Genomic DNA, 26,845 nt, shown 5'->3' with positions numbered 1-26,845 from the left:
AAAAGGTTCTAATGGTAAGGTGATGTGCTTATGTGTCAAACTGACAAGGGACCAGTTGTACTGGCGAGTTTTATCTCAACTTGAGGCAAACTAGAGTCATCAGGAGAGAGCCTCAGCTGAAAACCTGTCCCCCTCCAGGTTGTAGGCAGGTCTGAAAGACATTTTCTTGATTATCAATAGATGGGGAAAGCCCTGCCTCCCGCATTGTGGGTGGTGCCTTGCCTGGGCTGCTGGGTTCTATAAGAAAGCAAGCTGAGCAAGCCATGGGGAGCAAGCCAGAAAACAGCACCCTTCCATGGCCTCTGCATCAGCTCCTGCCTCCAGGTTCCTGTCCTGTTTGAGTTCCTGTCCTGATTACCTATACTACTGAACTGTGCTGTGGAAACGTAAGCCAAGCAAACCCTTTCCTCCCTGAATGTTTTATCACGGCAGTAATAATCCTCACTAAAACACTCACACTGTTTATCTATAAACCTAGGATAATAATACCCTTCTTTTTTTTTTTTTTGGTTCTTTTTTTCGGAGCTGGGGACCGAACCCAGGGCCTTGCGCTTCCTAGGCAAGCGCTCTACCACTGAGCTAAATCCCCAACCCCAATAATACCCTCCTAAAGGACTATTAATAGATAGCAAAAAAATAAATAAATAATTCTGGGTCCTAGCAGTATAAAAAGAAGCAGTTGTGTTTCTTATTCTCAGAATTCTTGAAGCCTAATAGGTTATAGACATAAAACAAATTGTTCATTAAATGTTGTACAGAGGGGTTGGGGATTTAGCTCAGTGGTAGAGCGCTTGCCTAGCAAGCACAAGGCTCTGAGTTCAGTCCCCAGCTCTGAAAAAAAGAAAAAAAAATGTTGTACAGGAGTTAAAAGGTGATGCCCTTGGCTTGAGTTGAAAATGCCATAGGTCAAAATACATTTAAGGCTAGGGAGATGGCTTAGTAAAATGCTTGTTGAGTTCAATTCCCAGCACCTATGTAAAATCCAGGTGTGACTACAGTGCCTGTTATCCCAGAGATGGGGACAGGTAGAACCCTAGGACTTCATGGCCAGACAGCCTAGCCTAGAGCATTGAACTCCCAAGTTCAGTGAGAAACCATGTTTCAAGAAATAAGGTGGAGAGCCGTGGTGGAAGACACCCCATAATGATCCCTGACCTCCACCAGCACACATGCATGTGAACAAACGAGAAACTCACACCTTCCCAATGGTCTTAGTCTGGGGCTTATTGCCATGAAGAGACACCATGACCAAGGCAAGTCTTAAAAGGCAAATATTTAACTGACTCAGGTTCAGAGGTGCAGTCCATTATCATCATGGCGGGAAGCATGGCAGCGTCCAGGCAGACATGGTGCTGGGGGAGCTGAATCAAAGGCAGTCCTTTGTAGGTAGCCAGGAGAGTCTCTTCTGCACTGGGTGGAGCTTGAGCACTGGGAGGCCTTGAAGTCGGCCTACACAGAGACACACTTCCTCAAGGAAGGAATAGTGCCACTTCCCAGGGCCAAGCATATTCAAACTTCCACACCTACCCAATACTGTACAACATGGTGCTTATCCGCCATTACCCACCACTGACTGGCCTCCTCGCTGCCCAATGCCTGCCGTCATGAAAGAGCATTGTGCTGGATGTTGATAGCCCAGAAAAACACAAGGGTTCAAGAGAGTGTAGTTTCCATTAAATCTGTTTATCAATTTCATTTTTTTTCTTTTTCTTTTTTTTTTTTTTTCCGGAGCTGGGGACCGAACCCAGGGCCTTGCGCTTCCTAGGCAAGCGCTCTACCACTGAGCTAAATCCCCAACCCCTGTTTATCAATTTCAAATCAACTTAAAGACTGGTGATCCAGACTTCCTAAATGGTACCTTCTTTCTCCTGTATGCTAGGAGTCTCCCACATGCCTGACACCCTTAACGTAGTGTCTGCTGAGCGACAACAAACTCAACGAATGCCCAAAGGATGTGCAATTATTATTTTCCTGAGGTCATGAAATTAGTCCCGGAACAAGGAAGTTCTGTGAGTCATTTAAATTCTCCGCTAAGATTTGTGGGGGCAGGAGCTGGAGAGGCAGCTTAGCGGCAGCCCCTGTTGATCCCTCCCTCAGAAAACCCAGTGGTTTCTGTTTCCAGCCCCCACATTGTGGGTCACAAACATCCGTGACTCCAGTTCCCAGGGGGATCCAATGCCCCCTTTGGTCCTCTGTGGCACCAGGCATAGAAGCGCTGCTCAGACAAACATACAGACAAAATACTCACGTAATTTTTTTATTATTATTATTAAAAAAGACAGATAGTATCCCTAGTTTTCTAAATGTTCCCCCCCCCCAAAAAAAAAGGTTGAAATTGCATACACTATAAAGAAAAAAAAAATTCTTGAGTTAATGTTTTCCCTATGCGTGAAATTAGTGAAGCTCCCTGCCCGGAAAAAGTATCAATTTGGCAACTGGTGAAATGTTTGCATATTTTCCTCTGAACGAGCTGACTTCATAAAGAGGGAAGGAGCCGGAGTTTCTGGTTTCTGAGGCCGTGGAAGCTAAAAGTATAAACAGTGACTAACACATTAGTCATAGTCCGCAGCTGCTCTGTAGCAGGACAAGAAATAACAGGCTGGAAATGTTGCAGAAGAACCAGGCTTAAAGGTTTTTCTCGGAGAGTGAGGCTCAGTCAGAAAGCTCTGGGAAAGCACGCGGCCCGCGGGACTGTTCTCTGTGTCATTCGGATAGATAATCCACGACCCTGATTTGATGAGTTTTTAGTTGTCTTCCTTCATAAAAGCTGACCGGATGAAATGATTTTTTTTTTCAAGTCTTGATTTGTCTAGAAACTTGACTCATTTCGCACATGTCCCCTAGAGGGCAGCAGTGGCCCAAAACACAGGCCAGCACCTAACTCTTTGGCGCCAATCTGTCATTGCTCAGTTCCCACATCTGCTTTCTTCGGGTTGTCGGTGGTGTGTTTGTTTCTCTAGGAAAAAAAAAAAGACACTAAATGTGAGAAAATAGAGTTAGAGTTCATCTTACAATGTTTGGAATGGAATTGTATGAGCTTTACATTTTTTTTTTCAGGAGTTGAGGACGGAACCCAGGGCCTTGCACTTGCTAGGCGAGCGCTCTACCACTGAGCTAAATCCCCAACCCCACATTTTTTTATTTCTATATATGAGCTGCACACACATAGCCTAGGCCTGTGGTCCTCAACCCGTGAATCTCGACCCTCCCACAGGGGTTGCCTTGGACCATCAGAAACAACAGATATTTATAGAACAGTCCACAGCAGCAGCAAAATTACAGTTGCGGGTAGCAATGAAAATAATTAAGTGGTTGGGGGTCACTACGGCATAAGGCACTGTATTAAAGGGTCACAGCCTGGGGTCTCATTCGTGTAGAGAACATAGATGGTTGAAAGCAGGAAGTCAAAAGCTTCAGCCCTTTCTGGAAAAATCAAAACAATCCCAGGTCTTGCCAAGTCTTTATTCATGCTTGCTCTCACTCTGGGGTTACCACACATCTGGCATGCTAGATTTGGTAAAGAGTATGAAATGGTATGCTGTTTAGCAAAGTTTCTCGCCTGTTTCCGGTGAAGTCGAGGCCTCTCTGTTCTGAGAGTCATTTGCACACACACCACATCACAGTTCTACCGAGCCAACCATGATCACCCCAGAAGCCCCAGGCCCCATGGAGGAGCAACAGACTCATACCTGTTTCCTTTAGTGGGTTGAAGACTGGAAGACAAAAGGAAGTTGGGTAAAGTACGGTTGCTTCTGGAGACTGGACAGTTGGTAGTGGTGACCCTCCCCACCTCCCAAGCCCAAGTCATCGTAGTATAAAGGAAGCAATATACTCAGGAGGAGTTCGCCAATGACCATCAACCTTTTTGGCCAGAACGGTCACGTAGAATCTTCCCAGTGTGACAACAGATATTAGAGGTAGAAACCAATGAAGTGGCAGCCAAGGGACAGACAATACCTACTGGGTTCAAAATGGATGACAAGCCAAAAAAAAATGCCACAGAACATACCAGTCAACTGTAACCCAAATTGCAACTGGAACTGTAGTTTCATAGAAATAAAGCTTTGGGCTTAATTCAAGAGGAATATAATGAAATCTTTCCCTGAGGTTTGTTTGTTTGTTTGTTTGTTTTTGAGACAGTTTCTCTCTGTAGTCCTGGCTGTTCTAGAACTCACTATGTAGACCAGGCTGGCCTTGAATTCACAAATATCCATCTGCATGCATCTGCTTCCCAACTGCTGGGATTAGAGGCATGCACCATACCCGGCTTTGCTGGGTGTTTCTATTATCAGTCCTCATTCCAACTAGATAGTCCAAAATCTCTCAAGTGGAGGCTATACACACAGCTTTAAGAGGAAGTCCATTCATTCACTTCTGTCCCTGTGAGAAGGCTGAAACTGGCAAAAGCAACCTCTCGACTCCAGGCATTGGACTCTTGTGGCGTGACTTGGATAAACATACCATTTGGCTATATTCTTGGCATAATCAATAAGGGTTTCCAGTTGCCACATTGACTGCATTCTACAGAACATCGTTTAATTCGACATCTTCCTTGGTACCTCAGACACCATCATATCCTTTTACACATGGTAATGAAATCATGGGTGTGTTACCAAGATTAAGTCTCCCAAGAATGCCTGCCTTTCCGCTTTTCTTCCTGCTAAAGTTAGCAGTCGTCTTATGCACCAGTGGCGCACCTGCACAGGGTTCTGTGAGAGAAGAAATTTCAAAACGTTCCGCATCTACCCATCCCCCTCATCAGGACAAATTGGTTTTTCTGGTCTCTGTTTATCTTTTTTTTTTAAGATTTATTTATTTTATGTATGTGAGTACACTGCTGATGTCTTCGGACACCAGAAGAGGGCATCAGATCTCACTTCAGATGGTTGTGAGCCACCATATGGTTGCTGGGATTTGAACTCAGGACCTCAGGAAGAGCAGTCAGTGCTCTTAACCACTGAGCCATCTCTCCAGCCCCCCTAGTCTCTGTTTATCATTGCGGCATTTTGGAACCCAATAACCAATATTTTAGATTATTAACAGTGTTTTACGCCTAGGAATTTGTTTAATCTTCCATGATACAACTGTGCAAACTGAAGCACAGCATATTGATGGCAGAGGATGGTGCCAGGACTGGATTCTAGGTTGGATTTGTTCCTAATCTCTGGAGGTAGGAGGATCAGAGTTCAAGGCTGTCCTCAGTTACACAGAGAACTTGGGGCTGGCAAAGGATACAAAGTTGAAGGAAGAGAGAACTTTTAAAATGGTAAAATTGTTGCCATGGGTGAGTGGATGGGTTGGTGGGTGGATGGACGGATGGATGGATGGGCCAATGGACAACAAATGGATAGATGGATGGATGGGTTGATCGATGTATTGATGGATGATGGGTGAATGAATAATAGATGGGTAGATTGAAAGATGGATGGGTGAGTGGATGGACGGATGGATGGATGGGCCAATGGATAACAAGTGGATAGATTGAAGGATGGATGGATAAAGGATGATCAATGGACTGATGGATCGATGGGTGGATGAATAATATTGATGGATAGATTGAAAGATGGATGGGTGGGTGGGTGGATGGATGGGCCAATGGATAACAAATGGATAAATTGAAGGGTGGATAGATGGGTCAATTGATGGATTGATGGCTGGATGGATAGATTGAAAGATATTGATGGATGGATGAATGAGTGGATGAGTGGGTGGGTCAATGGGTAACAGCAAGATAGAAGGAGGGATTGATCAATGGATTGATGGGTAATAGATGGATTGAAAGATGAATGGATGATGGATGGATGGATGGATGGATGAGTCAATGGGTAACAGATGGCAAGATAGAAGGTTGAATGGATGGGTCAATGGATAATAGATGAACAAATAGAAGGATGGACAGATAGATGAGTCAAAGGGATAATAGACTGACAGATAAAAGGATGGATAGATAGCTATTGGATAGATGGATGGATGATAGATAATGGCTAATGGATGAGTGGATAATGAAGCATATATTTATATGTACAGCAATAGCTATTTTACTGCATTTGTTTGACTGGTATCAAAATAAGCCCAGACACAAATAGTGAAGAAATAAAGTTTCAAAGTTTATGAGAAACAAAGTTATAGAAACAAGATTTTGAGAAATACATCTGGTGGTCAAGATGCCTATGACAAACTTGTGACCTTTCTGAGAGATACATCTGACGTCAGGATGCCCAGTGATATAACAAAGTTTTGGTGATCAAAAGTCTGACTAAGCTAATTAAGACAAAACAATAACAACTGTTCTTGGAAAGACTCCCTACCCCTCCCTGTGGTAAATTCCAAAAACACCTGCAAGATGTCATCCTGACCCTGCCTGACCACCCAGTTCACCCCGCTCCCCAAGAGATATGCCAACTTAGCCCTTTCCCAGTGATTCTCTAAGGCCAGGTGTAGGGCTGGATGAGGAAAGTGACCAACTGAGCCAAGAACAGCCCCTTGAGCAGGCCAGCCAATACCTGACCAGATCCTTTGTCCTGTGTACCACCAATGAGAATGGGCCAGCTAACCCTGTTGCTGAAGTCTGCCCTCTGTAACGAATAAAAGTTGTGTGCTTTTTGGGTTCGGGGTTGCCTCTCCCTGTGTGGATGAACAACCCCACGTACGTGGATTAAAAACCTTATACATTCAAGCTATTGCAGCGGTCACTTTGTCAATCTGTGGTCTGTGGGTTGCGCTCCTGAGGTAAGGCCACTATGGGGTCTTACAACAATCTCTTTCCCGAGTACATATGGCTACAAAGTGGCAGGGACAGTATCAACACTTGGGTGTGGCACACCCCCCAGCTAAGTGCTGTGAGACACAATTTAGGTCTGAGCGGTTCCTTGTTTTATTTGTTTTGACTTTGTCTCAGTATCTAGAAACCAGGCTGCGACACATATCAAGCAATACCCCTTAGTCCAACTGTCTATAATGTGTTCATGGGTCACATTTTAATCGACTCGGTCTCTGAGTCCATGCACACTGCCGTAGCTTTTGTGGTGATCCAGAGCAGTCGTGGCTTTCTTGGCAACCACCACCTAGGATCGTTCCTCTCCTGTGGCAGTTAGAGATCCTGCGGCTCTTTGCCGTCTTCCTCAGCACTGGAAAAATTTCCCCCAGCACACTAAACTATACAGAGCTCAGGAGCTGGAGGCAGGGGGATCAAGGCCATCTTTGGCTACATAGAGAGCACAAGTCTTGGATATGTGAGACCCTAACTCAAAAACAAACAAACAAACAAACAAGCACCCATTCCAAGAGCAACAGCTGTGCCTGTGTTGTAGGAGCCTTCTACTCGGAAGAGCATAGGTCTGCCATGCTCTCTCCTAGCTTTCTCCCGTCACGTGGACCGAGGAGAGGTGGTGAATGCCATCAACTGCTGGTGGAGATAGACTGGAATGGTCATATGGTTCTCTTCTGGCAAGGCAGTGATTTTGCCTTACAGGTTTTGAGCAGGAGTCACAATGCTCTCCGAGCCTTCCGTACATGTTTTGCTAAAGCAAGCACCTACATTATTGGTATTTTAAGCTATATTTATTAACCTTCGCTCGAGTGTGGTTGAGGCTTGTGACGTCTGTGTTTGTGACACCTTCAAGGACTTATATTTTCCTTCCACCGAGCTCCAAGAGTTGGTCTTGTGTCATCAGATTGCACAGGCAAGCCCTTTTAGCCACTGGATAGCCCGAATTGCTGCCATTTGAAGGATAACTCTGCTTTGCGTCCTTGACCAACCCCTTGCTGTGGATACACTCCTTTATAGATTGTACGTTTTGTTTGCTAACATTTTGTTTAGGACTTGTGAGTTTGTGTTTGTGACAAGGTGGTCAGATGTTATCAAGAGTGATTTGAGCCTTAATCTTGAGTTAATGACCCCAGGTATCACATTATATACATATATGTATATGTACATACATATACATGTATAGGTAGAGTTAGTAGTAGAGGTGGAGATAGATGTATATGTATGTATGAATGCATGCATGCATGTATATGTATATGTATGTACGTTAGTATTCATTATATTTGAGATGTATAAGTAATATTTCTGAATTTGAGTAAAACTTTCAAAACAAACCTTGCAGAATCAGACTGCGAAATGTCCCCATAGATAATGTTCTCACCATGCAACCATGAAGATGTGAGTTGAGGTCCTCAGTACCATGTAAAAGCTGGGCCCTGGGGTTGGGGATTTAGCTCAGTGGTAGAGCACTTGCCTAGCAAGCGCAAGGCCCTGGGTTCGGTCCCCAGCTCCGAAAAAAAGAACCAAAAAAAAAAAAAAAAAAAAAAAAAAAAAAGGATTTCTTTCCTAGGCTGGCTGGGCGCTTAGAAGCTAAGCAATTACTCCCCATTGTTAACTGTTGCTCAACAGGTCCCACAAACCTTGGGAATGGCTACTTGACCAAGCTATCTTACCTGCTGTTTATTGCTAAATTATTTGGATAATTCAAAACATAAAATAATTCTATCTGCTTTCCTCCCATCCAACTCTTCTCTCTCCTCACCCTGACCGTTGAAAATTGTCAGACTCCCATGTACACAGAGCACTGCTTACGTTTCTATTATGCATAAACAGTGAATAATTCTTGCTACCTGCTGAATACTACCCAGAATATTTAAATATAATTGAGTGTCTTCTGTTTTATTCGGAGACCCTAGACTCAAGTCAAGTGACCTTAGAAGTGACTGAGATGGTCATCTCAGTACAGTCATGAGTATCCAGAAGGTATCATTCAGTCCCTGTTGGACACGCATTTCATGTTTTCCATGATCAGAATATGAAGCATTTTTTGGAAACCCTAAACTCTCTTGTGCAGTGTGAGCATTCATATTGACAGCTGAGTTTCTGGTGGCCTCGGCAATGACAGAATGCACCCAAGACAGTTCTCCCATGGGGACACCAAACAGGCTGGCTCAGCATTATCAGCTATGCACACACCAGCGTTCAGGCACCACCATGCCCTGCCTCTGTTCCTCATTAGATTCGATAGGACTAAAACGCTAGCATTTCCAAACAGCAATAAAAGGCGACCAGAAGGGGTTGGGGATTTAGCTCAGTGGTAGAGCGCATGCCTAGGAAGCACAAGGCCCTGGGTTCGATCCCCAGCTCCGAAAAAAAGAACCAAAAAAAAAAAAAAAAAAAGCGACCAGAACAGAACACCCTGAACTGAAGGAAACATGTCTGTCTTCACAGTGCCCTTCAGCCTCACAGTTCCTCACTAATGCAGAGAAGAAGCGGACATTTAAAGAGAGTTCCAGGGTATAGTTCATCTGCGTGTGCCTGTCTCTTTATAAGGTCTTACTCAGGATAATGGCCACCTCAACTGTCTCCTGAGAGTAGGCAGCCATGTCAACACACACAGCCCCGAAGTAACCATATAGTACAAATGACAATGCTTATACGAGCAGTTGTGTAGCTCTCTTTTGACCAAGGCAAGTCTTTAGAGTGCATATGTGCATGTGTGTGAGCGTGCAATCGTGTGTGTGTGTGTGTGTGTGTGTGTGTGTGTGTCTGTGTGTCTGTGTGTCTGTGTGTCTGTGTGTGTGAAATTACTTTGCCACTACTAACAAAGTTATTTGGGTTCAGGAATTGAAAAACTGCTCCCCAAACAAGAGTCAGCTGACCACTGACTTTGGTGTCCTGTGAGTGTGTCATTCCACATTCACTTTATACAAATATCCTTGGCCAAGCAACTCAAGAGCTGAAAAATAATAAGGCTTGGTGTCTTTAGCAAGGACATTGCATTGGCCCAGAATAGAGAGATCATCTTTAAGCCAATGGTCCACATACACATGTGTGCCTGGCTTACCCACCAGATAGAGGTGGTTATTTATACATCAAGGAATATTCTCTTTTTTTAAAGATTTATTTATTTATTATATACACGTAGCTGTCTTCAGACACACCAGAAGAGGGCATCAGATTTCATTACAGATGGTTGTGAGCCACCATGTGGTTGCTGCGATTTGAACTCAGGACCTCTGGAAGAGCAGTCAGTGCTCTTAACCGCTGAGCCATCTCTCCAGCCCAGGAATATTCTTTATTTGAATAATTAGGAATAACTAACGTACTCACCCATGCTGCCCATATGGATACAGAAATTGTATTTCACAGTCACTCCATCTGGCAAAGCAGGGCTGTTTCACCTGTGTGGCTTCCCCTTTCTATCAAACTGGCGTTGCTTGCCCTCAGCAAAACACTGCAGCCTCCTGCTCTCTCACTAGGAAGTGGAGTGACGACACCCTATCCTCAGGAAATAGCAAGGGATGAACTCAATTATGCTCTTTGTCTGGGTGGCAGAGAAGCAATATCATTCAGATACCTGATCAATAGGTGTTGGCCACTTGTCAAAGACCATGAGGATCCTTGCACTCCCGCCTCATCAATACAAGAGTCCTTCAGTTCTCTTCAGCTTTGAGTGTAAACTCTGATGCTGTTTGCCTTTGGGGACCTATGTTTCCTCATCTATAAAATAGGGATTTTAATGCTCCCCTCCCATAAGGTTACTAAAAGATATTCATGACTGTGGAAGTCTTGGGCCCCACCTACCACATAGTAGGTACTTTCTAAATGTTAGTTGGTGTTACAGATGCCTGCCGGTGGCATGTTAATCATTGCAAAATGTGCTTTTATATCTCAAAGTCCCTTTTCAAAGGTAATGTATGTTGACAGTGATTACAGCAGGACAAGGGGACACTCTCCCTTTACAGTTTCAATTTTGCTAAATAGAGGATTAGAGAAAATTATAACTAAGGGATCCTGTAAAAAAAAAAAAAAGGTTTATATGCCATAACACTGATTAACAGTCACAATGCTTGGGACCAGAAAACGTACAGATTTGGGGCTTTGTTGAAATATATTATACTAACATAATGCGCTATCTTGGACACGGAAACAAGTCTAAACAGAAAATGCATCTGAATTTCATATACTCCATATACAATAATTGGGAGTTATTGTACATTTTCATTGATTTTATATATAAAACAAAGTCTTCTAATAGGAAATTTTCCACTTGTGACATCATGTCAGCACTCAAAAGTGGTTGAAATTTGGAATGTTTTGTATTTTCAGATTAGGGGTACCCAACCTATCTTTAAAACTATGGGGTCTTGGGAGAGAGCTCAGTTGGTGAAGAGTTTGGAAGGGTGGGGAAGCAAATTCAAGACCCATCATGGACTATGGTGGTCGATGTTTGCAATCCCGGCACTGGGGAGCAGAAACAAGCAGTTCCCTATGGCTCACTAACCAGCCAGTCTAGCCTAATTCTAGACTGGTGAGCCTGAAGTCTTACTGAGAGACTCAGGTAAACAAAGGAGATGGCTTCTGAAGGACATCCCTGAGGGTGACTTCTGACCTCCATAGGTATAGGCACCCACACACACTTGTGCACATAAGGACACAGAGACAGCAGAATACACACAGAGAGACAGAGATGTAGATGGATGGATGGATGCATAGATGCATAGATAGATAGATAGATAGATAGATAGATAGATAGATAGATAGATAGATAGATAGATAGATAGATGGATGGATGGATGGAATGATAGATAGATAGATTGATTGATTCAATAGATGCTGATAAATAATAGATGATACATAGATGTATGATAGACAGGCAGACAGACAGAAAGACAGACAGATAGACTATTGCCTTTCCTGCCTATGGTGCTGTTTGAATTACGCTGGGCAGAGATGAAAACTTAAAGGAAACTTCTTCCATACTTCTCCTCAAATCTCTAAGCTCCTTAAGGCTGATCCTAGACAGAAGTGCCCTGGCCTCGGCCTCCTTGGCTTATGTGTATAAGAGAAAGAAACACAAAGTTGATCCCAACGTGCTTAACCGATTATGTCATGCACAGAAATGCAGTTAACGGCTTGCCCAGGAAGGGGAACTTACCAAGTGATAAGTAGCCTGTGAAATATCCAACATAAGTCTTTTCAGAGCTAAGGAGAAACCCCAGCGTTGTGTATACAAACATGTTCCCAAGTCCCAGGGAAGAAGTCAGGTGTCTGTACACTTAGATTAAAAGCTCATTTGAAAGGCAGACACCAGCTGAAGGCAAACCTCATGGCTTTGCCTTTCCTTGGCCATGGTAGGTGTCCTGCAAAGGGTATTAGTGATTCTTTCCTTTCTCCTTCCAAGGGAAATCTATATAGAACGCGGTGTCCTGTGCACCGGAGTTCTTGAGATTTGCTCTCATGTGATCTAAGAGCAGGCATGGAATTTGGGGCTAGTCAGTGGGACTCCTCTCACACAGAAACACATCGTTCAACCTCTGGAAAACCTCACTCCTCCCTCTCTTGGGTTGGAGGTAGTGTATTTCAAGGCCGTTCTGGAGATTAAGTGATGTACTCATTAAAGAGGCTGAGTGAGCACATGGATGTGGTATTGATACAGTCTGTGTTGGGAGCTGTTTTTCTGAAGTGAGTGTGTGCATGTGTGTGTGCATGTACATGTGTGTGTACTTATTTTTCTGGATGTGTGTGTATTTATTTTTCTGGATTCTGCATAGAAAGAGTTCACTTCTGTGAATGAGGAGGCACGCAGTAGCCGGAACTCAGGAACAGAGCAAGACTCCTGGAGTTACCGGCAGTTGTGAGTCTACTGCTATGTGTGCTGAGAACTGAACTCAGGTTCTCCGCATGCACACTTGTGTGCTTTGAACCACACAGCCCTATTCACAGCCTCGTGAGCCATGTCTATATCTCCCAGCCTGCGCACATCCCTTTACATCAATTCTTTCGTTCACCTGAACAACTGCTCAGTAAGGTATCATTTCTGCCGCACTGTGGCCTTTGGACCACCATGCACAAAATGGATAAAATCACACAGCTAACAGTTTTATTTTCTTTCTTTTTCCTCTCCTATCCCCTCTGCCCTTTAATGTTTGTTGAGCGGTTTTGCTTGGTTCTGGTGGTGGTGGTGGTGGTGATAATGGTTTGGGGGAATGTTGCTTGTCTGGCAAAGATAAACAGTTAGTATGTAAAGCAGTCAGGCAAGATAGCTTTAAAAATGGCATGGCACCTATATGTCATTCTTAATTGGGTAAAACTGGAGAACACTATCACATTTTGCACTGTTAACAATGAAGGTGCCTGTTGGTTCGTCCCTGAAATAAATGTCCTTTTCAGATGCAGAACATTGCTTCCCAGACGCGAACCTACAGTTGGGATGTATTGTATAAGAGAAGAACAAATAAAAATTAATCTTTTTTTTAAAAAAAATATTTATTTATTTATTTTATGTATGTGAGTACACTGTAGCTGTCCTCAGACACACCAGAAGAGGGCATCGGATCCCATCACAGATGGTTGTGAGCCACCATGTGGTTGCTGGGATTTGAACTCAGGACCTATGGAAGAGCAGTCAGTGCTCTAACTACTGAGCTATCTCTCCAGCCCTAATCTTTTTTTTTTTTCAAAGTTGACAATGTGCACCAGTTTCTGCTTCCCTACAAAGTAAAGGGCAGCTAGTTCTTGCCTCTTAACCGTGCTGAGCTAAATTAGTTAGAGCCACGTTGACAAAGGAGGCTTTTGACCAAAAGGGGGATGTAGTTAGGACTCCTGGACTTCCAAAATCACATTTTTAACAAACTCATCCAACACCAACATAAAACCTAAGAAACGATGCATAGAGAAAAGAGATCGTGCCTCCCTCCAAGCACGCGGCAGTAGGCTAGACGGACTCAAATCCTGTCTGTCTCATTCACTGATACCTAGAAAGATAGAAATTGTACTGTGAACTTTGGCCTACAGGATAAATAAGTAAATAAGTACAAACATCCCTAATACATTGACCTTTAAGTGGGTAACCACCCAAATCCCATGGTCAGAGTCTCTAGTATTTATATCTTTAATAAAATATCTTTATATATTATTCTTTATGATATGAATTTGTCCATCTAATACCTTAGGATGGGACACTGTCTACCTGCAGCTTTTAGGGTGACTCCCTGAGAAGCCAGCCTGTCTCTAGCGTCCTCCAGTGCGTGTTGAAGGAAAGCAGGGAGAGCTAGAGACTTCTGGTGCTGCTGAGGTGAATTGAAAAACACTTGCACGAAATTTTGCTAAGAGCCCACCCAACACAGCTGGTCGCTCAGAAACAAGGGCTTTTATTCTTGCCCAAGTGGACACAGCTCCATGCAAAACCTTCCCAGGTGCTAGAGACAGAAAGGATTACTTCCTATGGCAGACATACCAACCACACAAAGCTTGGGAAAATGGTCCCCAAGATAGGAAGCTGGGAAATACCTGTCCCCGTTGATCTAGCTAGAGCAACTTGCAAAATGCTGCTCCCACGTTGGGATACTGGATAAAAGGGCATCTGCAGAAACAGGGTCCCAGAAGGTCATTTTTATCTCTTGGCCATCAACACACAGTATTACGAAAGCGCACAGACACGCATCCCTGCCCTTTGTCTTTAACCAGACAGCAGGCCTCTGGTTGGAGCAGTTCAGATCAACCCTATGGCTCCTGGAAGGATGGAGTCCAGGGCGGTTTAGTCAAAGCTGCTTTTAAAGGGCTGGTTAAACCCACTGCCCTACCCTATTCCGGCTCTGAAGCCCAGAGCAGTTCTTTGGAGCCAGCCAGTCAATGGAGGCAGTGTCTCCACATGCCACGAGCCACATCATCCCTTAGATGCCACAAAATCCTTGGCCATTGCAACAGCAGCTGTGTCACCCCAGCGATCTCCCTCAACAGCTGCTTTTCAATAAACCTTTTGACCAAAGGCAGCTGTTCTCTAAAGGAGGCCCATCGGTGCCTTTCCTCCCTTGTGAGTGTCTGAAATGGCTCTCTAACACCTCCCACTCGTTATCCATCCACCATCCTAGCATTTGATCTGGCATTCCAGGCCAAGGGAATGCCGAGCAGCTGTCTCGCTACACCCCAATGGTTCAAGCCACTAGCCCACAGCTATTGCATCAATCACTAGGGGGAGACTTTTGCGCCTGCGCAGGAGAGAGGGGCGTTGGCTCCTCCGGCCGTCGGTTACAGACCGCTCCAGTGAGGACTTAACACCACAGGGCTGAGAAAACTCTCTCCGTGGGAATTTTATGTAAGTAAAATTCCCATTACCCACGGATATACCGGGAAAAGCTTCAGGCAATAGAAGCATTGAGAACTGGTAATTAAGTGGATGGTAGACTTTTCCTGGGGGCAGTGCATATTTAATTTGCAATTTGAAGATTATGATCCCAGAATATCTTTTTTTAATGCCATCCGACAATAAAGGGCTAGAATTCGCTCAGCAGCTGTAAACGCTGCAGCTCTTGCAGAGGACCAGAGATCAGATTCCAGAACCCACGCTGGAGTCTCTCAACCACCTTCAAACTCCAGCTACAGGGCTCTGCCTCCCTCTTGTGGCTTCTGCAAGCACCTGCACTTGTGTGCGCATACAACTAGGCAGCCGCACATAAGCACACGTATGGAAACTTAAACATATTTAAAATAACAAAAATTAAGAATATGCAATAGCAAGACAAGCCATCTATAAAACAGCCCAAACCAGGAACATTTCTTTTAGCGATAAGGAGATAAAAGGGTGGTCAGTTGGCCCAGGAAGAAATGTTTTGACAGGATTGGTCAATAGGGAAATGCAAATCAAAATCGAGGTGAGTTCTCTTCAGTACTGTTGAACAGTAATTTTGTAAATAAAAAAAGGTGATGATATCAAATATTATTGGTGGGGATGTAAAACATCCAGTCACTCTGAAAATAAACAGTCTGGCAGCTTATTTAGTGTTTGATTCCTGAATTGGCATTCTCGAGCATCCCTCTCAAAGGAAAAATATTCATGCACACAAAAATGTGTGTGCAAATGTTTACAGAAGTGTTTTCTTCATTGGAGCAAGATTGAAAATGCTCGACTGGCATTCCATAGGTGAACGAGCACACCCCAGTACGTCTAAATAATGGACACTTAGCGACAAAAATGAACTGCCGGGACTGGAGAGATGGCTCAATGGTTAAGAGCATTGACTGCTATTCTAGAGGTCCTGAGTTCAAATCCCAGCACCCACATGGTGGCTCACAACCACCTGTTATGGGATTCGATGCCCTCTTCTCATGTGTCTCATACCTCCAGTGTACTCATAAATAAAATAAATAATTCTTTTTAAAAAAAGAAAGAGGGGTTGGGGATTTAGCTCAGTGGTAGAGCGCTTGCCTAGGAAGCGCAAGGCCCTGGGTTCGGTTCCCAGCTCCGAAAAAAAGAACCAAAAAAAAAAAAAAGAAAGAAAGAAAGAAAGAAATGAACTGCCGATACAGATGATACGGTGGAGAGATCTCAAAGGCAATATGTGCAGTGAAAAAATTTGACCTGAAAACCTACATGTTTATTTCCAATAATAAATCTTGTAATAAAAATCTAGACATGGGGGGGAGGAGAGATGGTTAATGGCTGTGCGGGATTACAAATGCCAAGAGCTCACTGGCAAGTGATTTTATTGGTAATTAAACAATACTCGTATATGTGAATTGTGGTATTTAAATTTTTAAGTTAAAATTATTGCCTATTTATGTGCATGAGCAGGCACATATGAGATGGCTGGTCTGGGATGGTTTCGGTGGTGGTAAAGGGGGTGCTTTTATTTTATTTTATTTATTTTGGCTTTTGTGAGGGCAGGGCAACATCACTGGTAAAATACCTGCCATAAAAAGTTTAACAACACCTTTGTGCAGGAAAATTTGTGTTCAGAGAGGAAACTGTTGGCTAATTTCCAGCGAGGACTCCAGTTCTTGTATATCGAAGGTGAATGGTGCGGATCGTGTTGGCAAGCAGGAAGATTGGCTCTTTGGCGGGCTGGAGCACAGGCTAGGACGCCATCTTTACTTTCCCAACCTCTTGTGTGAAACTTCGCCATCTCCTCTGCTTCTCTTCCCTCTTTCCGGCCGGCAGCCACAGTGCGTGCCCACTCCTCCACTTTCATGAGTCAGAGGTCACATGTGTGAAGTTTGGGGCCTCCACAGCCGTGGATGTGCATGGCAGTGTCTTCTTGACATCCCTGTCCTTGCTTGGCACAAATTTCCAGTAATTTTTCTTCTGCTGTATCTGAAATCACCATTAGTAGCTATTTTCCTGGAAGTTCCCCTCGAGGTTAGGTTTTGGGGTTTTTTTGTTTTTAAGATTTATTTATTTATTATATATAAGTACACTGTTGCTGTCTTCAGACATACCAGAAGTGGGCATCGGATCCCATTACAGATGGTTGTGAGCCATTATGTGGTTGCCAGGAATTGAACTCAGGACCTCTGGAAGAGCTGTCAGTGCTCTTAACTGCTGAGCCATCTCTCCAGGCCAAGGTTAGGTACATTAGCCAAAATGGTAGCAAAATGGCTAGTGGTCATTCCTTACCCACTCTACAAGGATGGTCCTTGAGGGGCTCGGGAAATCCCAAGAGTGCATGTTGCTTGGTATCTTTTATAGCTCCCTGATGCTTCAGAAAAGCACTGTGAACCTTTTTACTTTTGTGCATATGTGCAGGTGTGTGCATATGGTGTTGTATTAGGGGTGTGAGGGATAAAGGGTGGCACATGCCTGGGCACATACTTGTGGAGTTCAGAGGTCAACCATGGCAGTGTTCCATAGGAGCTGTCCCTTCCTCTCTTTTTGAGGCACGGTCTCTCACTGGAACTACGGACCACTGAATTAGCTAGACTTTAGAACCAGTGCGCCTCGGGCATTCTGCTGTCCCTACCTCCGGCACAGTGGGGAACCACAGGGGTGTATCATCGTGCCTGGCATCTTGCACAGGTGAAATAGCAGATTTGTCTCTTTTTTTCTTTTCTTTTCTTTTTTTTGGGGGGGCTGGGGACCGAACCCAGGGCCTTGCGCTTTCTAGGCAAGCGCCCTACCACTGAGCTAAATCCCCAACCCCCAGATTTGTCTTTTAAATGTGTGACTGAGAGAGTGAAAGACTCCCACCCGAATGGGACCAAATGTCACAACAAAGGTTAGCGATAAAACCAGTCCCAGATGACCCCGGGGCACAAATGCCAGCCACTAACAATACTAACAATGTAAACTTTTTTTTGCCCCATCTGTAAAATGGTTCTGATGGCACTCCTCAGTTGTGGCAGTGTAAAGATTTTAAGAATAAAAGGAAAGAAAAGGAAATCCATTCCCGCACTGCACTTGGGGCTACAATAAATATTTCTTAGTTACTAAGTTCCCATTTTCTTAGTTACTGTTCTGTTCCTCAGTGCCCGAGGTGGCTTAAAAAGAAGTGACTCGCAGTGAAGTAGCTAGCTAGAAACAACAGGGTTAATTAACTTTCCCTGATACATTCCTGAAAAGAATGTCTATTGATTCTTTCAACATGGTGTCCTTTTAAAACAGTTTGCCCCTTGCCAACCAAGCAAATGACCACTTACAGTCACGGATCCACCTTAAACTCCTCAGACCGCGGAATCTGACTTCTTGCTTCCTCCTCATGCTAGTATCAAAAGGTTATGGCCTTGATGATTCCGATTCCAACAACAACAGTACATTAAGGATTGCCTAAATCACCGCAGGCTGCCCGCACATTTTCTTATAAAAACATTTCATTTGCTTAGTCTGTTGGCGGTATAAACCTGCAAGGCCGAGGCTTTAGGAGTTCAAGGCCAGCCTTGGCAACATTGCGAGTTTGAGATCGGCCTTGACTACAGGAGACCTTGGATCTAGGGGAAGGGCAGGACATTACCGAAGGGACTAAAAATCATTCAGGGATTCTAGGGAGGAAGAGAAATCCATCTAAGAAAACCAAATGTGGTTTTCTGAAAAGGAGGAACCGAGGCGTTACTGTAAGAGGGTTTGTTTGCTATTCTCTCTTTAGGGGAGGCTTGAAGGATTACCCAAAGAAACCATCTTCACAGTAAAATATGGCTACCTTTCCCACCCTTTCGAGATCCTGCTGGGGTTTCAGAACTGATGGTGACCAAGGATACAGCGTGGCCATTTTTGTGTGCTTGGTGCTCAGCCTTTAGAAGAGTTTATAAACGTAACACGTCCCTAGCTGAAGGCATTCACACCCTAATCCGCCAGCTGTTGCAGGACTAGAGTGAGCGGATTACACCGCTGAGTCTAACAGGCAGTTGAGAAGGCGGACTGAAAGTTCCCTGCGGACAGGAGCCAAGTTAGTTGCGTCCCCTGTCACCTCCTTAAGCTTCGCCGAGATGCCAGAGCCAGACACCCTTAGGCACCTAGGCAGTTCTTATGCAGATCCGTGAAGAGTAGCCATGACTCTGCCCCCAGAACTGACAATGGCCTTGAAAGTCCACAATGTCCCCGAGAAGAGCTAGTTGGTTTTCCTTTCCAAGATTTCCTGCCGACCTGGGAGAGGCCAAAATCGGTTTCAGCTCTTCTCACCCCCAGCCTCTCTGAAACGGCTGATTTCGGGGTGGAAGGGGGGTGGGGAGAATCGGGGGCAGTAGGGCGTCCCCCCACCCGCCCCCTGCCGGGACCCCTCGAGCCCAGTGCAGGGGAAGGTGACCAGGAGGGGGAGAGCTAGCCCGCACGTGCAGCGCCCAGGGGAGGAGGCTGGGCCAGCGCAGCGCTTAGTCAGCAGCTGGGCTCGGTTTTGAAACAAAAGCCAATGTCCTCCCTCGGAGTCCGCGACCGGTCAGTTCCTAGGGGGAAGAAAGCTATGCTGCCCAGCCGGTTAGTGGCCCAACTTACTTTTCCTGAGCCCAGGATTGAGGGCCAGCGGATGTTCGGGAGTGGGTGGGATGCTGCGGGGAGGGGGCGCGGGACAGCTCGCACACACCCTGCCCTGCTCTGTTCTCCGCTTGGCCCAAGGCCGGATCCCCAGGATGCGGGACACACGCTGGTCCCAACCAAGCGCCCTGGAGCCCAGGCCCCTCCGGTGTGCGTGCAGCCGCGGCACCTTCGCCACCTCGCGTCCCACAGTTCAGACACACAAGGCCCTGGTTTCATGAATGAAATCCAATCGTGTGGTTATAAATAGCCGCCAAGGCTGCTCACGTCACGGTGGAGAGAGAGGGAGCGATCGGAGGCCGCCACCGCGTTGCTTGCTCCGTGCTGGGGCGCAGGGTTCCGCCCGGTGCCCCGCCTGGCGGGGGAAGGGGGCGGGAGGAGGGCAGGGCTGGCGGCAATAGCGACCTGGGGACGAGTCCCGTGGCCTGCGCCGGGACGCGGACGCGGCCGGGCGCGGCTGGGCCATGCTGCCTTTGTGCCACGCCGGGCGGGTGGCGCGCGGTGCGCAGGGTCCCGGCGTCCCCGCGAGCGCGCGCGGCGGGGGCCGCTGCTGAGCGGCGGAGGGAGCCGGGTCTCGCTCGGCTGCAGGGTAGGTGGCTGTGTCTTGCAGAGAGCCCCAGTGAACAGCGGAGCGCTCCACCAGCTCCCGGTCGCCCCGAGGGTGGCAGGTGGGGACCCTGGCCCAGGGGCTCCCCCTACCCCAGCCGACGTTTGCGGGAGTGAGCTGAAGGGATGCGGGGGACAGTCCCCTCACGGAGGAGTGAGCCAAAGAGATGTGGAGGAGCACCCGCCCCAGCCGCACCCCTAACTTGTAGCGGCTGAGAACACGTACAACAGGCACCTTAGCAGGCCGGCTGCACCAGGGCGGGTGCTGCCGCGCCCCCGGGAAAGGCGCCTTTTCCTCGAAGGACTCTGGTGGGGAATTCGGGACGCGAGAAGCGGGGGTGTTCTGATCCCTTGGGTGCTTACCCTGCCCCAAGCAGTGCCTTTGGGTCCACGATGACGCCCCTTGCCCTCCCCTCCCTTCCCCCCCAAGCCCTGTGTCTAGGGAGTCTGTTGTGAGTTGCTGTGCCAACAGTACACGCTACCTGTGAGGGGTTTGCACACACCTGAACTTATGTTTTCAGCTTCAGGTTACTAGGTTCATAGCCCAGGTGGTAGGGGGACATATGCAGAAGAGACCCACACTCACACCCACCCACCCCCCAAAAAAAGCAGAAGGAAGGCAGGATTGTGTAAAAGAAAAATACAACATTTGATCCCACTGTTGGCCGTGGGGTTCCCATCCCGTATCAAACTACTCAACGGAGGAGCAAAGTCAATATTTAGACTTGGACAAGCCAGAAAAGTTAGGAGGGAGCGCCAAGCACAAATTTCTGGGTTGGCTTTGCAAGTCAGCACAGAAGCTGTGCCTTTGGGGCGGCGGGCTGTCTGTACACACGTGCTGGGGCGGGGGAGGGGGAGGGGGAGGGATGCATGAAGAGTGATACTTAAGTCCCAGCAAACAGAGGAGTCATCCTGCCTTTGAACCTCCCTGGTCTGTGCTTTGGGGGAAGCTCTTGGATACTCAGCCTGGGACTTCACCCTGAGGTTCTCCACCCTGAGGGCTGTACTACCTACTATATAAGAAACAAACAGGAGACTCTAAAACATACCAGGCTTCCAAAGGCGTTCAGCTTTGCCAGGGGCAGATAATAAACCACCAACGGGCTCACAAGTTCACTTATAAACACTATTTTGAGACTCGGTGTGTATTTGGTCTGTAGTGATCTTTGAGACGCCTAAGAGAACCGGTGGTTCCCATAAGATAAACTCGATCTTTTTTGGACTGTCAGAAACGTCTGAGTGTCACCCCCCCTGGGGAGGCAAGCAGTCAATTATTAAATTAAACAGGTTCTCCCTGAGATTCCTGGATCATATTTGAATGTCAATGTGGGTATGGCTTCAACCCATTCCATCCCATGGTAGGAAGCTTTAGGCCATCTGTATCAGCAATCCTTTAAGCTTGCCTACTCTTCCAACGTTGTGAAGGTCACGGGTATCTCAAGGTACAGGGTTATGTGTGGTCTTGAAGATGCACAGAAGCCTGGTTGGTGTTACTGACTTAATACTTCTACAAAAAAAAAAAAAAATAGAAGAAACCAGAAATCATTGTTTTGGGGTTAAGATGGTGTTTTAAAATGACATTTTGAAGAAAGAAATTCTCCCACTCCCTTGTCTGTTGGAGAAAACCTGTGAGTTTTCCCTGTGCCTCCCATCCATTTGTGGCTAAGTACTTTCTCTGTACCATCCCCAAATGCTCAGAAATATACTTTTGTGAATGCTATAAAATGTTAAACATAGCTATTTCAAGATACACTTGACCCGAAGAAATGCCAGTGTACACTTAGAATAAACCAAAGTCAGGCGGACTCTGCCCATCTTCCCATGTAGAGAAAGATACTAAGTATTTTTTCTTTTTTTTTTTTTCTTTTCTTTTTTTCGGAGCTGGGGACCGAACCCAGGGCCTTGCGCTTTCTAGGCAAGCGCTCCACCACTGAGCTAAATCCCCAACCCTGTATTTTTTCTTTTAATGAGTTCCTGTGGGCTCCGGTCAGGCAGAGGGATTTCAACAGTGTTTCTCTCTACTCTCTAGGTAAGGCCAGCTGTGCTAGGAACTCCTGTTCTTCACTTCCAGCGAGCCAGGTCAGTATCTCCGTGCATGCCCACAAGCACAGGTGGATGGCGTATCCTCTGATGTGTAGTCTAGAGTGGGTGTCCTAGTCAGAAGTCTCAAAAGAATTGGGTTTTGATGTTTTATATGGTTTGAATCCATGGTTTGTTGAAATCACTCTGAGGGAAATGACCCTAAAATAAACCTCATGCCCCCTCTCTCCTTCCTGTGGGTCATGCTAACGAGAAAACCAAAATGGTGGTAGACAGTTGAGGATCCTGGGTATCTGGGTGTCAGGAATGGAGATTTGACTCAGCTTCGTCTTAGCTTTCGGGAGATACAAGAACATTTCATAGGGTAGTAGCGGACATTTGTTGAGCATGGGTCAAGATTTGGTTCTGTCCAAATGGTTTTTTTGTTTGTTTGTTTGTTTTGGTTTTTCTTTTCTTTTTTTCGGAGCTGGGGACCGACAGGGCCTTGCACTTGCTAGGCAAGCGCTCTACCACTGAGCTAAATCCCCAACCCCTGTCCAAATGTTTTTATTCTGCATTTTTATGTGTCATAAATGGACAAACATCCTATACACACACACACACACACACACACACACACACACACACACACGCATGCACGCAACGACTGTGGTGTGAAGCAACTTTTTGGTTGATTTCTTTTTAAAGTTTTGTCTTAATCTAAAACAAACTCCTATTTGAAAATTTCTACATGAGGGAGACTGAGGCCAAGAAAAGCTGAATGACTTGTTTAACTCAGTAACTACAGATAACCCGGGAGTATTCCATGGTGAAGCTGTTCGTAAAAAAGAGATTCCACTCTTTTAATGGGTGCTCCTTAGCATGGATCGGTTAAAGATTAAACTTTAATCTTTAAAAAAAAAAAAGATTGTGGGGTGTGACTTTTAAGAAATTTCCAAGTAGATTTAGAAGCAAGATGTTAAACATTCCAACATGGAAAAGGCAAAGAATATACCCTGAACTTTGTGCACATCCAAGGGTGGATTTGGGGACCCATAGAACTTTCGTAAGAAAGCCCATGTTTTCTGTTAGGTGCGATTATTTTGAATTCCATGTGCCAAGCGTAGGTTTTCATCTGCATAGATGATAAATGAGTGTTTGGAAATAGTCAGGATATAGACTTTCAAACCAACTGAGATTGTACATGTTTCCAGCCATGGTGGTCCAGGACCACAGAGGCAGAGACCCGGTTGCTTACAAGGCATCAAAGCTTGAGCCCTGTCATTCAGCAGGACATCTTTGATAAAAGGCTACAATGTGAAATGAAGCCGCAAAGGACCTTCTTCCTTCCAATCCTCAGTGTGCCTGAAATGTTCTACTCAGTGGATAGATTAGGATACATAGTAGATAAATCCCAACGGAAGTTCTGAAAAGGGTCAGTGTCTAAAGTTTTAGACGTTTGTGGTTTGCACCTCAACGGAAAGTAACTCTTACCTCTCTTTCCTCCTTTGCTCTGTTTCTAAAAGAAGAAATTGTAACAGTTGTTAGCCCTCTGGGAATTTTAAGCACAGAGTCACTAACAAATGACAAAGGTGACCCTCTAGATGAACTCTATCAAGGACTGACAGCCCCAGCTCACTTCATAGCTTTACAAACACATAGTTAGTTAAGGGGTTTCTTTGACCAATTAAGGGGTAGTTGTATGCAATTCTTTAAGAGCTCGATCCATAAAAGTTGCCATATCCTAGACCATTCCAAGACACATCCTATTCCACGGTTCTTATTGGGGACATCCCATTACAGGCCAGATCCTCACCATTAACTGATATATGGCTGACTGTGATAAATGATATGCCATAAAAAATAATCAATATGACAATCATAAATCTATAATTTATTTAAAGTAGTCAAATTACACTCTAAATTATGTAATGTTGCAGCCCAAAAGGACCTTAGAATTCGCAAGCTGTCGCTAACAGTAATTACTCAGTTAGCAGTCAGCCTTTCCTTAGCTTTCTTGGGTATCAGCAGGCTTTGGCTCCTCTCTTGTAAAAGGGCTAGAAACATTTGGACGTTGCTAACTTCGCTTGGTAATCTCACTCATAGAAAACTGACAAACCGGGACTCGGGTGACAGCACGGTCTCAAGTGTTTGGTGTACGAACATGAAGCCCCGATTCAAATTCCCAGAACCTACCTCTAAGAAAAAGCTGAGCATGCTTGTAACTCCATCACTGGGGAGGCAGGGACAGCTCGGCATGGATCAGCAAGTCTCAGGCCACCGAGAGACGATGGCTGTAAAAAGCACAAGACGGACAGTTCCTGGGGGATGAGAGCCAGAAGCTGTTCAGTGACCTCTAGGAGTACCTGCACACAAACACACACACACACACACACACATACACGTACACACACACATGTACACACACACACACACACACACACACACACACACACACACACACACACCTTCACATTTCTGTTGATCTTGTAACAACAGAAACTCAGCCTCACTGCACAAAGGTTTCCCTCTGCCCTCCCATGGCTGGTGATTTGTCTGACCCTTTTACTCCTCTTCTCTTCTCCACCAAGGCTCTCCATCAACCTCACAGCACTAAAGGGAAAGCTGGAGAAGGAATTTGAATAGCTAAGAGACAAAGGAGGAGGAGGAGGGAAGTCAGGGAAAGTATTTCTTTTTGTTTTTTTTTTGTTTGTTTGTTTGTTTTGTTTTTTCTGGAACTGGGGACCGAACCCAGGGCCTTGCACTTGCTAGGCAAGTACTCTACCACTGAGCCAAATCCCCAACCCCGTCAGGGAAAGTATGAAATGTGGTGGAAATGGGGAATGGCTATAGGTTGGTTATCTGAAGCTCTTTTTGTAATTTTTTCTTTTTTAGTTTGAGAAACACATAAAGCCAGTGACTAACAAAAAACCAGCTATCTCTCCTCCCAGCCCCTTTGTTCCCTAGGCACCTTAGGGCAGAGGTTGGGAAATAGGCCAATCAAAACACAGGAAATGAAAGGTACACATGACAGGGTCTTCCTGGGTGCCCATGGCATTGCCTGTCTTCAGATATTCCTTCCAGCTGGGACTCAGACATACAAAAGGGTGAGCTGCCAGGAGGTCCTGACAGAGCAATGACGCTTCACTACCCAACTCCTGAGTCTTCTTTCTTGAGTAATGGCAAGTCCCCAGTATTTATGGATTTTGATCTCAGGCTTCACTTCTCTGTAGAGAAATGTCTTTTAGATTTTTAGCCAACCAGAAGCTAAACCAAGTGACCCCCTCCAACACATACACCAGCTCTACCAACAATTTCCAAGACGGCAGGCACTGTGCCCGGTGTTTGTTTTCAGGTCCAATTTATGGAAGCACAAAAGGAGGGAGAGAAGGTCAGGAAACTGATAAGGCACAAAACATAGAGATCGGGTACATTTTAGTCTGACCAAGAAGTTCATTTTAGATGAACTCCAGGCTAGGGGTACTGTAAGCCTTTCCATTTCAGGTTACTCTTGCAGAAGGAAAAACCCGAGTGTCAGATGACATATTCCTACAGGCAGTTTATCTAACAAATACATCATCTGAGCTACCTGGCCATCTTGCCTACACAAACCTGCAAACTACGGGTCATTTCTAATGTATGTTGTTGGAAGTCACAGGCACAGACACTCAAGTCAATGCCAGTTGAATCAGGGAGTCAAGGAAAGTCCCTATAAGGTCACTTGTTTGAGCCTCCCTCTGGTGACAAAGCACTGGCACCAACAAAGTGATGTAACTTGACCACTCTCATAGTTAATAAGTGACTTCTCCTGAACTCAGCTCAGGTCTCTCGATCCAACCCAGGCTCCATTCCCGTTACATAACACCACCTAGAAAGTGCCAAGACTTCTGAACTCTCCAACTTTGCCACAGATCCAGTGAGCGAGTCCAAAATACACACACACAACCCAAGCCATGTCCAGCAGCGAAAGATAAGACGGTGCCAGTGGTATACAGATATACAGGGTACTGGGAGCAACTCTGCTTATCAGCAAACATGTCGACACAGAGTGTTCCTTTTTCTCCTCGTCAGAACATAACTCTCAAAGCTCTGATCCGGTCCAAGCCATCTCAGCTGACCAACCCATCGGCTGCTTTGTAATTCTGTCTCTGCTCTGGCCGCTTATTAGCCGTGGGCTTCGAGTGAAATAAGTTTTGGACTTCCCTCTCCTCGCCTGCAAATGGCAATGGCATATACCCTCATCCCTGAAGCCATGAGGATATCCTAAAGCCAGGGGTGCAGACCACATACTCCGTGCTCACCAAGGTTAGTGGTCTCCTGAGCCTTCCTGGAATATATGGGCAGGAAGCATTGTAATGTGGATGGGTGGTCTAATCCCTTTATCTCTAAGTTTGCTGCTGCCTTTAGACGCTGATGTTACAAGAATAGTTACAGTAACATTTCCTTCTAATCATCTCTTGAGTTAAGTGAGTGTTCATATATTCTCTCTCTCT

General features: G+C 45.6%; 1 protein-coding gene across 9 annotated transcripts in view; it reads left to right on the top strand.

Moving 5' to 3' along the window:
* Positions 1-26,845, top strand: part of Rhobtb1 (Rho-related BTB domain containing 1) — a 128,986-nt gene that overhangs the window by 33,551 nt on the left and 68,590 nt on the right. The window contains exons 1-3 of one of the 9 annotated variants that reach the window (XM_063279164.1): positions 14,347-15,086; positions 22,363-22,412; positions 26,424-26,657. The exons of 1 other annotated variant lie outside the window; for it this stretch is intronic. The gene's annotated coding sequence lies outside the window, so the exon portion shown is untranslated. Of the gene's footprint in view, positions 1-14,346; positions 15,087-15,124; positions 20,317-22,362; positions 22,413-26,423; positions 26,658-26,845 lie in introns of those variants that run through there. 7 more of the 9 variants (XM_039098736.2, XM_039098732.2, XM_039098733.2 and 4 more) reach the window with 7 other exon arrangements.

Source organism: Rattus norvegicus, chromosome 20, assembly GCF_036323735.1.
Source record: "Rattus norvegicus strain BN/NHsdMcwi chromosome 20, GRCr8, whole genome shotgun sequence".
Lineage (NCBI taxonomy): Eukaryota > Metazoa > Chordata > Mammalia > Rodentia > Muridae > Rattus > Rattus norvegicus.
This window is presented reverse-complemented; position numbering and strand designations above follow the sequence as displayed.